A 6,000-nucleotide genomic window follows, 5' to 3' on the forward strand; every position below is an offset into this window, starting at 1 on the left:
ATTTGAATAAGTATGAAATGTCACCCCAAAACAAAATATAGAAAAACGGGGTATGAAGTTACTCACATTCAAGTATAAAACTTGATCGGTAAAAGATGAATAACCGGATGGATGAAGTTTAACGAGCAAGGCCTAAATGACAATAAAATCTTGGATTTAGAATGGTTATCTTGAAGATCTTTAAATAAAATAATTGTCGCAAAAAGTAAACAATTAAAGTTCAAGGTTTAAAATGTAACTATTTAAGAATTTATAATAACAATCCTTTAAAAATGTAAGTTTGCTCGAAACCGGGTTAAAGTATCTAACCTTAATATTTACTTAACCAATGTTAAGTAATAAGGTGGGAAAAATGCTAAAATGCAAGTTCCTTTGGGACAAAGATACTAAAACGGGTCTTTAACGAGTGTTCGGGTTGTCGGTTCGGGTCTTGACAAATGGTCAAACCCAAAGTCAACTTTACAACATATTAATTGTTATGATATAACTCATTACAATATACTAACACTTAACCAAGTATGTAGATCTATTGTTTAGAACTAACAACGCATGTTAAGCGAGTGTTCGGTTTTGTCGGTCCAAACTATGTGATGAGATCAAGTTGGATCCAACAATTTCAAATACTTAAGAAAATAATTAAAATCAATTTGTAAACTATTTTTAAAGAAATATACAAGTCTTGATAGCTAAAAACACACTTGTGTGTCTTAAGCGAGAAAAAGTCGGTATAGTTCGGTTTGGTTCTGTCTCCATCTCACAAATAGTTCATAGATGGTTTCTACATGCCCAAATATCATAGAACTTGTATATTGGTTTATAAATGAAGAAAACTTAAATTTTACAACTAAAAAGTTAACTACAACTCTTTTAAGCAAAAGTTTCGGTTTAGTTCGGTTTCCATCTCCCAACGAGTTCATAGATGGATTCCATATGCTTAATATCAAAGAACTTGTAAAAATGATTTTTGAAACTCAAATCTAGCAATAAACATGTTTAAACAACTATTTTAACAAAACTAGTAAACAAAAGTTCGGTTTCCGGTTTGGACTAGTTTCGGTTAAACCGAGGTTAGTCTTATACAAACCCACACCATGGAACTTGTAAATAAGATGAACAAACTAAAAGGGTTAGAAGTTAGTCATAAGTGATATGTATAATAAGTTATGTGTGTGTATATATATATCAAGAACACGAAGTCCTCCATGAAGCCTTTCCTTATGACATTCGAAACTTAACCAACCGGAGTCGGTGAAGTAACAAATAAAGGAAACAAGGGGTGTGTATTATATATATGTTGTACCACCATATTCAAGTGTTAGTAATATTAGATGAACAAGTTAAAATGAAAGACTATAGTTAGTTGACCTTAAGAAATCAAAGTAACAAAATGTTGAAGATGAAAACTTGGATTTGAGAGAGATTTTGGAGAAGATGAACAACCAAAATGGTGTATGGAGCCTTGCTTTTATAATGGTAAGATTATGGTTAATAAAAATAGGGTAAAGATGCATGTGATGCTTGAAATGGTCAAACAAGTTTTTGGTAAATGGCAATAATAGTCCCCAAAGTTTGGTTTAAGTCATTTTAAGGAGTTTTAAGGACCAAAAAGAATGTTTTCAAGACCCAACAAGTGTAAAACAATATTGTAACATAAAATCCATCATTTTGATTATATCATAAGCTTTGGTTTACAAAATGGGTCGGTTTACATGATAAACGAATACAAACGAGACCCGAAATTGACGAATGTCACAGTATCCCCTACTTTAGGAAATTTCATCCCGAAATTAAGATGACGATGATGATGCAAACAAGTTTTGATACTTCTCCTTCATTGTGTCTTCTCGTTCCCAAGTGAACTCCCCGCCACGCCGTGATTCCCATCGAACTTTGACTAACCGAATACAACTACGCTTGGTTTTCTTCTCGCTGCGATCCATGATCTCAACTGGTCATTCAACCATGATCATCGACTCATCGACATGTACTTCGTCGAGAGGTATATGGAGATTACCCTCGGCTAAGCACTTCTTAAGATTTGATACATGAAAAGTCGGATGAACACCGGCAAGTTCTTCCGGTAGTTCGATTCGATAAGTCACCTTCCCAACACGTTCAAGGATTTTAAAAGGACCAACGAAACGAGGAGCTAGTTTACCCTTTTTTCCAAAACGGACTACCCCCTTCCAAGGAGATACCTTTAAAAGGACAATATCGTCAACATTAAATTCGATAGGTTTTCGCCGTATATCGGCGTAACTCTTTTGACGATTTCTAGCGGCTAGGAGATTCTTACGGATTTGATTAATGACATCGGTGGCTTCTTGGACCATCTCAGGTCCCGTGATTTGGGCTTCACCGATTTCATTCCAACAAATTGGGGAACGACATTTACGACCGTAAAGAGCTTGAAAAGGAGCCACATCAATGCTAGAGTGGTAGCTATTGTTGTAGGAGAACTCGATGAACGGAAGATGAGAATCCCAATTCCCACCGAAATCAAGAACACATGCTCGTAGCATATCCTCTTGTGTTTGGATTGTACATTCGGATTGACCGTCCGTTTGAGGATGATAAGCAGTGCTAAGATCGAGACGTGTTCCCAAAGCTTCTTGTAGTGAACGCCAATTTTGAGAGGTAAAACAGGCATCGCGGTCGGAGATGACAGACAATGGCAAACTGTGTCGGCATACGATTTCCCAAACATAGATTTGAGCAAGCTGCTCGACAAAATACTTCTCGCGGATCGGAATGAAATGAGCATATTTGGTTAATCGATCGATGATCACCCAAATACTATCGTTGCCTTTTTGGGTTTTGGGTAATTTGGTAATAAAGTCCATAGCAATGTCTTCCCATTTCCAAACGGGAATCGGTGGTTGCTCGAGTAGACCAAAAGGTCTTTGATGTTCGGCTTTGACTTTCGAGCAAGTAAGACATTTAGATACAAACAACGCTATGTCCTTTTTCATACCCGACCACCAAAAGGTAGCACGAAGATCGAAATACATCTTATCCGCACCGGGATGAACGGAATAATGCGAATTATAAGCTTCGTCGAGAATACAAGTACGAAGGTCAACACGATCGGGAACCCACAAACGATTGAGAAAATACAAAAGGCCATCGGGTTTGGTTTCGAGTTGAAGTTCGGCTCCACATGACATTTCGTCATACATATTTCCTTCTTCGACGGAGGTACGTTGAGCTTGAAAGATACGAATTTGAAGATCGGTTTGAACAATGACGCTTAGAAGTAGAACGGATTTAACATTAACCTTTCGACTTAGGGCATCGACGACAACATTCGCATTACCGGGGTGGTAGCGAATCTCGCAATCGTAATCACTAAGTAATTCGGCCCATCGTCGTTGTCTCATGTTGAGATCTTTTTTGTCAAAAATGTGTTGAAGGCTTTTATGATCGGTAAAAACCACACATTTTGTTCCATAAAGGTAATGTCTCCAGATTTTGAGAGCAAAAACGACGGCACCAAGTTCGAGATCGTGAGTCGTATAGTTCTTCTCGTTGACCTTAAGTTGCCTTGATGCGTATGCGATTACCTGACCTCGTTGCATGAGAACACAACCAAGTCCTTGATGGGAGGCATCGCAAAATACAACAAAATCGTCGTTTCCATCGGGAAGGGTTAGAACGGGAGCATTGCAAAGCATGTTTTTGAGAGTACAAAAGGCTTCCTCTTGCTTCGAACCCCAATCGAAGGGTTGTCCCTTATGGGTGAGAGAGGTAAGAGGCAAAGAGATTTTGGAAAAATTCCAAATGAATCGACGATAATATCCGGCCAAACCGAGGAAGGATCGAATTTCCGTGGGAGTCGTTGGAGTTTTCCAATCCTTAACGGCCTCAATTTTATCGGGATCCACATGAATACCTTTGTCGTTTATGATATGTCCCAAAAATTGAACTTCCTCGAGCCAAAATTCACATTTGGAGAATTTGGCATAGAGTTGTTAGTTTCTAAGGAGCTCGAGAATGGAACGCAAATGATGTTCATGTTCGGCTTTGGATTTAGAAAAGATAAGGATGTCATCAATAAAGACAATAACGAATTTATCAAGGAATGGTTTGCAAACGCGGTTCATGAGGTCCATAAATACCGCGGGAGCATTTGTTAACCCGAAGGGCATAACCAAAAATTTGAAATGTCCATATCGAGTACGGAAAGAGGTTTTTGGAATGTCTTCTTCGCGAACACGCAATTGATGATAACCCGATCGAAGATCAATTTTGGAGAAACAAGTTGCGCCTTGAAGTTGGTCGAATAAGTCGTCGATACGTGGCAATGGATAACGATTTTTAATAGTCTTGTTAAGTTCACGATAATCAATGGACATACGAAACGAACCATCCTTCTTTTTCACGAAGAGAACGGGAGCGCCCCAAGGAGAAGAGCTTGGACGAATGAAGCCTTTATCGGAAAGTTCTTCGAGTTGGTTTGACAGTTCTTGCATTTCCGACGGGGCTAGACGATAAGGAGCCTTGGCCACGGGCATCGCGCCGGGCACAAGATCGATTTGGAATACAATCGGACGAACGGGAAGAAGACCGGTAACATCATCGGGAAAGACATCAAGTAAATCACGAACAATAGGAATATCTTGAATCTTCCTTTCCTGTTTGTCTTTTGTCACCGAGAGGGCTAGAAACGGAACATACTTTTGGCGTAAGTACTTTTGCGATTGAGCACACGACATGAGATTTAGCCTTCGGGGCGTTGCGTTTCCAAAGACCTTAAGAATTTTACCGTTGACGAGCGGGATGCGAATGAATTTATCAAAACAAACGACTTCGGCACGGTGCAAAGATAACCAATCCATGCCTACTATGACATCGAAGCTACCCATGTGCATCGGGATGAGATCAATGGAGAATTTATGCTTAGAAAGAATAAGAGAACAATCGCGGACGACGGAATTGATGGTAATAGAATTTCCATTGGCGACTTCAACAGAAAACGGTCGGGAAAGTTTAGTTCGAGGCATCGCAAGTTTCGACTCAAATTTCAAAGAAATAAAACTTCTATCGGCACCGGTATCAAATAAAATAGGAGCCAAATGATAGTTCACCAAAAACATACCGTTCACAACATCGTTTGCCACTTGAGCTTGATTTGCATTCATCATAAAAGCTCGCCCTTGATTACCATGGTTGACTTGAGGTGCTTGTTGTGGAGGTGGAGGTGGTGCTTGGATTGCTTGAATGGGTTGGATGAGTGGTGCATTGAGTTGGGGAATTTGGGGTTGGTAGGTTTGAACTTGGTAAGCTTGGGTTTGGTAGTAAGGTACGGTTACGGTTTGGTTAGCAAAGGTGAGGCGAGGGCAATTGTTGCGGAAATGGTTTGTATCTCCACAATTGTAACAAGCTTGGGGTGGTTGGAGTTGGTTTGGTGGGTAGGGTGCATATCGGTTTTGGGAACTTTGGGGAAAAGTTCTTGGTTGGTTTGGTTGGTTGGGTTGGGTTCGTAGTGGGGATTGGCATGTGGTGTTGAGATGGCCAAGTCGGTTACAAATGGTACATTGGCGACAAGACGAGTTTGTTGGGTGGTGAAGTTGGCAAGTGTTACATAGCGGGGAGTTCCCAACATAAGGTTTTCGGTTTTGAGGGAGGGTTTGGGTTTGTTGTTGTGGTTGAGGTTGGGTGACGGCATAATTTCGGTAGTTGGTTTTGGGTTTCTTTTTGTTGTTGTTGTGTCGGGAAGAGTTTGAGTAGTTAATGGCTTGTGGTGTGGGTTCAACCTTGGTTTGGGGAGCGGGCTCGGGCTTGTCTTTCTCACTTGCTTTCTTGAGGGTTAGGGTACCCGCCTTCACGTAATTTTCCGATAGCCAACCGGCTAATGTGATGGCTTCCTCAAGGTTCGCGGGTTTGCTACTCATGACCGAGTCCCGGATTTTCATCGGTAAACCCCCAATATATTTATCAATTTCACGTTCGGTTGGGGTAACCAAATGGGGAACAAGGATGCTCAACTCATGGAAACGG

The sequence above is a fragment of the Bidens hawaiensis genome, unplaced genomic scaffold (assembly GCF_021521415.1).
Source record: "Bidens hawaiensis isolate Kalapana, Puna unplaced genomic scaffold, B.hawaiensis_p1.1 tig00009445_1, whole genome shotgun sequence".
NCBI lineage: Eukaryota > Viridiplantae > Streptophyta > Magnoliopsida > Asterales > Asteraceae > Bidens > Bidens hawaiensis.